Here is a 10,016-nt window from a genome sequence, read left to right on the forward strand (position 1 = left end):
GGTCCCTCCTTGATTGCCTCCAGGAAGTGAAATATTGGATGACAATAAACTGTCTCCAGTTAAATGATAGCAAGACTGAAGTGGTCTTATTTGGTCCCTCCAACTCTATCGGGGGTATAGCAAATCACTTAGGGCCCCTGGGGCCTAACCTTCATGCCCATGCCAGAAATCTTGGTGTCATCTTTGATCCAGCTTTAAAATTTGATAAAACAAACACTGTTGTGGAAGGTTGCTTTTTCCACATTAGGAACATTGCCAAACTTAAACTGTTCCTCTTATTTAATGACCTGAAGACTGTCACTTATGCCTTAATTTCCTCTCGGCTGGATTATTGCAATGCTCTGTATTTGGGAATTAGCCAGTCATCCTTGTCTCGCTTGCAGCTGGTGCAGAATGCTGCTGCTAGATTATTAACTGGTACCAGGAAGAGAGAGAGCATCACACCTGTGCTGGCGTCCCTACATTGGCTACCGGTCAAGTACAGGATTGAATTTAAGGTTTTTTATTTGCTTTTAAAGCATTACATGGCCTGGTGCCGCAGTACATCTCTGAGCTCCTCTGCCCCCTCTCCAACCCCAGAACCCTCAGCTCCTCTGCCCCCTCTCCAACCCCAGAACCCTCAGCTCCTCTGCCCCCTCTCCAACCCCAGAACCCTCAGCTCCTCTGCCCCCCTCCAACCCCAGAACCCTCAGCTCCTCTGCCCCCTCTCCAACCCCAGAACCCTCAGCTCCTCTGCCCCCTCTCCAACCCCAGAACCCTCAGCTCCTCTGCCCCCTCTCCAACCCCAGAACCCTCAGCTCCTCTGCCCCCCTCCAACCCCAGAACCCTCAGCTCCTCTGCCCCCTCTCCAACCCCAGAACCCTCAGCTCCTCTGCCCCCTCTCCAACCCCAGAACCCTCAGATCCTCGAACCAGCTGCTCCTGGCCGTCCCTCGATCGAGGCTAAAGGGAAAGGCCGATCGTGCCTTCGCAGTAGCCACCCCAAAGCTTTGGAACAGGTTACCATTTTTAATTAAGTGTTCCCCCGCTGTGGACACTTTTAAGGCTAAACTCAAGACCCACTTGTTTTCTCAGGCTTTTGAGTGGTTTTACTTGCTACTCTTCTGTGTTTTATATTTTCCAACTGTTCCTTTACTTATTTAACAATGTATGCATATTGTTATGTTATCTCTACTGCTTTTTTGCTGTTACCTGTTATGTTATTTTATTTTTGTATGTTATTTTATTGTACAGCACATTGGTCATCCTTGGTTGTTTTAAATGTGCTTTATAAATAAACTTGATTTGATTTGACTATTTTATCGACTACATTTTATGAGAAAACGATCTATCTACTTAGCCTATCTACTTATCAGCACTTTCTCTTTCAAGCAGCCGTTAGAACAAGTCACCGTAAAGAAATCAGCATGTAGGGCTAAAACAACCCATTTAGTAAAATAAAATGGCCATATTAAACACATTCTTTCAAACTAAATTGTTTAGAATAAAATCGTAACGAAAACATTTTATTAAAAACAGGGAAAGAAAGTGTTTGGTTCTTTGGCTATGAAATATTCTGTGGGAAAATGCTCTGTCTATAGCCTACTTTTTAAACTGGAAAACTACATTCAATTAAAATAAAATAATGTGCTAATATATGAACCGTGGTTCGCCTGTTTTCATTTTCGGTAGGCTACTAACCGTCAGCTGTTTTCGGTACGATTTTTCGGTACACGGGGTTTTTTCACACCCATAATCTTTATTCAACTAAATTCTCAGCTCACTGGCTTATCTTTCACGATTGACCGTTCTCAGTCAGCTGAGCTGACTAGTTAGCGAGCTGAACTGCGATTCGGTGCAGAGGTGAACACTCGGTGACGTTAGCTAGCGGATCGCTAACAACCGTAGCTTGGAAAGGGACCAGCTAACACCAGCCTAGAAGAACTGCTCTACAATTCCCATGTCGGCTAGCAACATTGCCGAGCGTGCACTTCAAAGGACTGCGCCGCTCCTGTGCGTTGTCATCTTCCATCTCCCGGGCTCATCGTGCAGCCTGGACGCAGTTTGTTGTTCCACTGCTGGTATCGTGAGCACTGTGTGACAGCCATTGGATTGTGCTCGGATTTCAATCATTGGGAAACGCATCGTATGTGCACTAACTGGGCCCCAACAAATTAAAAATCCAAGCGCTTGGTATAGGGTGAATTTGTATTTTTTCTGGTTAACTAGTGAACTGAATTGACGAGTGAGACTCGTAGCGTCATATTGCGAGTTAATGGGTTACTGTATTAGTGGGATTTGCCTGTACGGGTACAACTGGGTTATACGTGTCATGTTGATAACGTTATAATTTTATGTTATATGCACCTCCAGCGTGGTTAATGTTTTTGTTGTTTCTAAAATAAGCTAATCAGCTACCTGATTACTTGATTATTTTGGTTAGCGTACCTTAATAAGTAGTAAGCCTACTTCTGCCATCATTTAGACTGCTACACTCACAATTGGTTTTCTAAATCGTGAAGACGCGTTTAAGGCGGTTTGTTTAAAGTCATATTGATTTGATTATAATTTTTAAATATATAATTGTAAAGTAATTCCATTGGAGTGTAAAGCACCTGTATAAGCTTAAAAGCCACAGTAATATAAACACTTATTGGGAACTATAACTAAGCCCACTGGAGTCTAAATTATACCTTGGAGTATACAGTAAATATATTTAAACGTACAACAATTTTCATAGAGCCTAACTATGCCCATTTATTGCTCTAACAGATAATGGTCACTGGTTGGTTAAAAATTAAAGTAATCCCCCTTGTGGTATAATAATATACAACACCCTTTATTATTGGTAATACTACATTTAAGCTGGAAATCCTAAAGGAGACTTAATTTTTTTTTCTTTTTGGGTCCCTTTGTATTGTATTTTGGACACACACAGACACACACAACCACATGATTGATAAAGAGAATTAAATCTTGTTTGTTACTCCTTTATACACTGTTGCCTTGCGTATTCTATTTAGTTAAGGTTTCATATACTGTCAATAAGGATAATTATAGTTGATTTCTGGGGAAATACAGAATATACCACATAATATTTGGTGTAGTTCCACAGTGGAGGCACCGTGCTTATTATTCATTTATTCACTGCTCATTACATATTACATATTGGACACCATTTGTTTCATTCTCGCATTTGTATTGTTAGTATTACAGAGAATTGAAGAAGCGCCATCTACTGGTAATAGGAAGTGTCAGCCAGCTCACCATCAACTGCTGAGAACCACGGATCCTGTTTAAATGTTAAATGAGATTGTAGCCATAGTTGTTCATCAAACATACATTAAGCACATTCTAGACACTGCTTATGTCCCTCTGCTAGTTGGATCTCATTGCCAGTCAACAAAGGGTTACACATACATCTCCAGGCTCTAGTAATCTGAGAATTCCAGACTGCCTTGTTATTTCTTGGTCAGATATTGATCCTGTGAAGCGCTTTGAAACAAAAGTGATTACGCCACATGGGGCAATACCTATCAGAGCTTTGAAAGTGGTGTGATTTTTATATGTTGAAAAGGTTTCAGACTGAAGTGTAAGCGATGATGGAGATTCGCATCTAATTTCTGCACAGTCCAGAATCACTCACATTTGAACAGTACTGTGTAAACCTTGCCGGCATTGTTGCTTGGACCTGTTCCTTTGACATCCAGGTTGGTACTGACCCCAAGACAAGGTATAAATAGTTGGCCCATGTGATGATGACTCTGCTTACAGTTGTGGTGCTGATGCCAAAGATGTCTGCTATGACCTTCTCTTTCAGGCCGACTGCAACACGGCAGCAGTACATGAACAGCTCATCCACAAGTGCCAGTCTACGGTTTGGACTTGGTTCCTCAATTTCCATTGCATCGTCCATTCTCTGTCCTCTACTCCAGTACACTAACTTGGATGCTGAGGGGGCAACTGACTCCCAAAATGTTCAAAATACCTTCTCCGATGGAAAATAAGTGTAGAATCTAAACTAGGACGGAGTGTGGCACAGTGGGTAAGGAACTGCGCTTGTAACCGAAAGATCGTAGGTTCGATTCCCAGGCAAGGACACTGCCGTTGTACCCTTGAGCAAGGTACTTAACCTGCATTGCTTCAGTATATATCCAGCTGTATAAATGGATACAATGTAAAATGCTATGTAAAAAGTTGTGTAAGTCGCTCTGGATAAGAGCGTCTGCTAAATGCCTGTAATGTAATGTAAACTCTTCATCAGTTGCACAGTATCTGTTGATTTTTAGTTTTGTGGCAAATAGGTTCCTGAGCTGAGATTCTAATTCTATAACCTTAGCCTCCAGTTTCCTGATTCTTTCAGCAGCAGCATCCAATTCACCTGAAGTATAGATAAAAGCATTAGGAAAAACCCAATTTATCCTGTTCTTTAAATTGAGACGTTTCATCAGCTCTGTAAAGCAGTGTTTTTAGTGAGAAAATAATTGAGGGAGGTTGTCTCACAAACAGAAAATATACACTAGCCCTTGGCCTGTTGCTGGGTCGCTAATCAGGTTGTGTGAATCTGCAGCCCCATCATATTCACGGCGTGGATGTGATTGGCAGCCGTCTGGTTAGCTGTGTCACTGCAAACCTGTAGCCCTGTGCAAAACCAGTTGGAAGAAAATGTTTCTGAACCCTTTGGAATTACCTGTAATTCTGCATTAATTACTTATTAGATGTGGTCTGATCCTCATCCAAGCCACATTAATAGACAAACACATTCTAAACCAATTACACAATTAATAGTACTTTTCCTGTCTTTATTTATCACATTGTCTAAACATTCAGAGTTCAGGCTGGAAAAAATATGCAAACTCTTGTAGCTCTAGTAACTGATGTCTTTAGCAGCAATAGCCTCCAACAAATATTTATTATAGCTGTGGGTCAGACTTGCACAATAAATTTTACAGCATTTGTGCTTACAAAACAGTTCATTTCAGTTCATTGATATTTCTCTGATTTCTTGCATGAACAGCCCTAATCAGGTCATGCCAAAACATCTCAATTGTGTGAAGATCTGTACTCGCGCGGAGTGCAGATCTGCTAGACACCTGCAGGGGGCGACAGAGGCAGCAGGCAGTCAGAAAGACTAGATTTGGACAATTACTGGGACAAACCCCAGCATACACAGTGGAGCCCCAAGACTTTGGGACTTTGGATTTGGGAGCCGATTAATTAGACCTATGAGTACACTATTACATATAGGGACATAAAAACAGTTTTAGCTGCCATTCATTAACTTGAACACATCAGTGAACACAGCTAAAATGTCAGCTTGGGCTGAGCACATTTAAAGAGGTGAACTCATAAAATCCACAAGTAGGACGCATGACTAAGATTAAAGTGATTTCAATAACGATACATTTCTCCATACTTCAGTCTCCTGCAGCTCTCTTCTCTCCTGGATCTTGTATGTCCTAGATGAAAGTTAAGAGTCTGAAGAGACTCTGGAGAGTTGCGTTCATATAACGTATTTCCAGTGTCAGGGAACCTGTGCAGGGACATGAACATATCATTACTTTGTTACTGTATTTAAGTCAGATAATAATAGATCATTCATACCCAGTAAAATGGGCTTGTTTTATATCAATACATAAGCTGAGATATTTTCCAGACTGGAATCAAGGGTCTCAGACAGGGGGTAGGAAGTTATTATACAGTCTAATAATAGAGCAATGAGCACTTAAATCAAGCAGTTCGGTTTGCACTCAAATTATAATCTACATACCTAAATATATATACACATTTATATAACTCAGGGGGCTAAACTTAATTTCCATTTTACAGATTGAATAAACTGTCATTCTTACCTGGACAGTGCCGATCAATCAGTACTCCTTTGGGTCTGATCCTGGCTGCTGAGTTCATCGTATATCTTCATCAGGCTTAGGAATTCAAACTGTAGAAGAAAAATGAGTGAAGACGGTAAAAGCTGATATCTCTGCACGATCAGTAGAAAGAGCAAGTGGCTCTGTTCAGCCCACTGATATGCGGTCATTGATCACGTCCTGCACAGCTGATGCTAAAAGCTAGCTCTGTTCAGCCCACTGACACACGGTCATTGATCACGTCCTGCACAGCTGATGCTAAAAGCTGGCGGCTCAGCCCACTGATACACGGTCATTGATCACGTCCTGCACAGCTGATGCTAAAAGCTAGCTCTGTTCAGCCCACTGATACGCGGTCATTGATCACGTCCTGCACAGCTGATGCTAAAAGCTAGCTCTGTTCAGCCCACTGACACACGGTCATTGATCACGTCCTGCACAGCTGATGCTAAAAGCTGGCGGCTCAGCCCACTGATACACGGTCATTGATCACGTCCTGCACAGCTGATGCTAAAAGCTGGCGGCTCAGCCCACTGATACACGGTCATTGATCACGTCCTGCACAGCTGATGCTAAAAGCTAGCTCTGTTCAGCCCACTGATACACGGTCATTGATCACGTCCTGCACAGCTGATGCTAAAAGCTGGCGGCTCAGCGTAGTTGTTAATCAGGGTGAGCTGGTCTTCTGAACCTGACTGGTTGTTGAGTCCTTTCTTTCAGTCCTTTCTTTCATGTCTTTTTGGTCTGTTTTGTTCTCCTCATCCCCCAACACCTGTACACAAACCTGGATTCACAAACATGAAAGATCATATATCTATTTTCCTGGCTGTCAGCAGACCATGAATGGTGTTTGACTGGCAGTGTAAACCTCAGTAGGCTGCGATTTCAGAATGGTCATATTTAAAAATACATACACAGATCATGATTGAACATTACCGACAATTATTTATACTACAATAATTTCAAGTCAAAAGATATAATAGAAATTTTTTAAAAATCCAAGATAAAATACTCAAAAATTCTAATTGTGTTTCCAAAACATAAAAAATATCTTTACTTCTATGGAGGAATATTTCGACAAAATTAAATAAATAAATAAATAAATAAATACATCATGAAATGTGAGCATAAATAATTAAATGTGGCATGAAATATACGTATTTAATTAATTATTTATTTATTTCAATGACACTACGTGCAACATGAAATAAGGCTTGAAATTGCCTCACGTGTTTTGTGTACTTGCTAGAGGCCGCCCCTCCCAACTTTGATGGGCGAAAGTGACAGTTGCATCAGATGCACAGAGCATCATTGAAATAAATAAATAATGAAATAAATAAATACGTACATTTCGTGCCACATTTAATTATTTATGCTCACATTTCATGATGTATTTATTTATTTAATTTTGTTTGAAATATTCATCCATATACTTCAGGAGTTTTGCCTTTACCACATGATGGTTGAGGTTTCTATATAAGGTGCAATGATGAACAGGTAGCAGATATATTCGGTGAAATGTATGTTTGTTATATCTTTGATATAAAAAGACCAAACTTACAATGATTGCTATTTTACGATGACACAGGTTATTCTGGTGTAATGTTGCTAAAATGTTGGCTAAATTAAGATATCAGATTGTCACAACCAACCAACATTGTCAAGTTACTCTGACGGTTTCCACCATCGTGATGAACTGTTTTAAGGTTCATTTTGATTATTAACTATCCCTGCTGAGTTGTTCAACTTAACATCCTAATCAGGTTTAAATGATCGTACCTGTATTGACTTTAGGCAGACCTGGGTCAAATACGTATTTGTTTGTTTCTGTGCTCTATTGATTTTGCAATCAATCAATTGAGTGTAACTGAGCCTGCTAATATGACCAGAAGGTGGGGTTTGTGAGCTCTGAGTCCATTGAGTTTCTTCCATCAATGTTTTCTGACATCCCAACAAGAAACTTGATATAAAAAATAATATTACAATCACTTAGCAGGCATTCGCTAGTGGAGAACATCACTGTTACTCTTGGGAATATCAACATGCAGTTTCACCAAGAAGGCAGAGATTTATATTCAGAAAGTGTAATGTTAACGTTAAAAACAATAATTTGTATTGTAACAAAAGAGTGTACAACTAGACAGATAATCTATCTTTACATAGCTACACCTATAGGATTATCCACATGGAAATCCAAAGAACGAAAGATTAAGAGGGTGAGGGAAGCCATGGTGCAATCTGTAGAGGTGGGTCTTCCTGTTTTGTGAGATGGGCAGGGTTTCTGCTGTGCTGACTGCAGTGGGAAGCTCATTCTACCACCGGGGAGACAGAACAGAAAGGAGACATGACCAGGAAGTGCAGGCATGAAGGTTTTGAAATAGGTTGACAGTGGAGGAAGATTAGAATAAGAGTGACATCACTAAATCTGGGGAAATTGTAGATCAGACATGCAAGAGCATTCTGGATGAGGAGACTGCCTTCCTGTTTCCTCTGGAAATTATTTATTCAGACAGAAGTATACAATTACAAGCATACATTTGTATTTGCTACTTTCTGTATGTTATAAACTGAAAATGTCTAAACACCTACCATTGCCCTCCATTTGTTTTGCCATTAATCTTTGTTTCTCCTGCAGCATTTTGCGACTCAAAGTGATCCTGATCTGCTGCATTAGTCAGCCAAAGGTTAATTGCAGGGTCATACCCTATTTCACTAGCATCGCAAAAGTGATGCGGTAGGGCTGACTTAATTTGTCTAAAGTTCCTTAGCTTGATACATCTGTTGATATCAAAATCAGCTACTTTTTTAAGTCTCATCAACCACACTTCCCATGATTGTACATATGCTTCTTCATCTCATCCATAGTTATGCTTACACAACTCCTGCAGGATGCTTTTTGCTGAGTCTATGAATGGAGCTAGACATCCGAGCAGGTCATACACCGACTACAGGCAGAATCTGTCTCCTGGTACATGGTTGAATCTGAATGGATAATGAAAACTCGGAGGTGTCCATTTCCATACACCACTGTCCCCCAGGGACCTTTCTGTATGAAGCTCTCTGAGCAGGCCCTGATCTTACACCACTGCCCCCCAGGGACCTTTCTGTATGAAGCTGTCTGTGAGCAGGCCCAACTCTTACACCCCTGTCCCCCAGGGACCTTTCTGTATGAAGCTGTCTGTGAGCAGGCCCAACTCTTACACCCCTGTCCCCCAGGGACCTTTCTGTATGAAGCTGTCTGTGAGCAGGCCCAACTCTTACACCCCTGTCCCCCAGGGACCTTTCTGTATGAAGCTCTCTGAGTAGGCCCTGATCTTACACCACTGTCCCCCAGGGACCTTCCTATAGGAAGCCTCTCTGTGGTCAGGTCAATCCTTCTACTTCTTTGGTCCTCTCTGCCTCTGGAACTGAGGGTAATGCACTACAGATGTAGCTTGTCTATTTTGTCTTGTGAAGCCTCCTTTTGTGCATATAGCTTTGAGCTCCTTACACATGCGTATAATTTGTCTTTTACTGCTTAAAAGTGAAGGATTAGGATCTTGGATTGGTTGGTCATCGAGTGGTGTTCCTTGAAATGATACAGAACACTGACACATCACCCACATGTCTACTTTTATTTGGTATTTCACAACATGGTGTGGTAGATATTACACTCCACACAATTGCCCAGGTTGTGGGGTTGTGGAACAAGTTCAGCTTTGCCTTTTTGTATAATGCCATCTAATAAAGTTTGGTGGTCCTCAAAAAAGCCTTAGTACTGATTGAACTTTCTTTTCAGAGACAGGGCACATTGCATGGCCTGCTGGCGATTGTTTGCCATTTTGATGCCGTCTTTGATGTCTGAGCTGCGGTTTCACCTCGGAATGCCTTCCTTGCTAGTCGTGCTAGTCCTGATTTTCATGAATCTTTCGTCCTCCAATGATATCTGTGCATTTTCTCAATAATATTTATCAGGGAAGTCATTACTGTATTGCTGAATTAAAAGCTCATTCAAGATTGCAATTGTTATGTGATTAGCAAATACATTCTGGTGACCTTTTTCAATAAAGTTTTCAACTTAAGTGATAGCATAGTTCTTCAGTCAAAGTTCAACAGCCACCATTTCCATTTGATGCAAATAAGAAGGGTTTATTTTATTTACAGTTCATAGAGTTTTATTTATAAATGA

At 40.9% G+C, this 10,016-nt stretch overlaps 1 long non-coding RNA gene across 1 annotated transcript in view; it reads right to left on the reverse strand.

Moving 5' to 3' along the window:
- Nucleotides 1-5,233: 5,233 nt before the first annotated feature.
- The window catches only part of LOC118217210, a 7,977-nt gene continuing 3,194 nt past the window's right edge, over nt 5,234-10,016 (reverse strand). The window contains exons 2-3 of the long non-coding RNA XR_004763140.1: nt 5,831-5,919; nt 5,234-5,511 (exon numbers count right to left, since the gene is read on the reverse strand). This is a non-coding gene — a long non-coding RNA (uncharacterized LOC118217210). The remainder of the gene's footprint in view (nt 5,512-5,830; nt 5,920-10,016) is intronic.

The sequence above is a fragment of the Anguilla anguilla genome, chromosome 17 (genome assembly GCF_013347855.1).
Source record: "Anguilla anguilla isolate fAngAng1 chromosome 17, fAngAng1.pri, whole genome shotgun sequence".
NCBI lineage: Eukaryota > Metazoa > Chordata > Actinopteri > Anguilliformes > Anguillidae > Anguilla > Anguilla anguilla.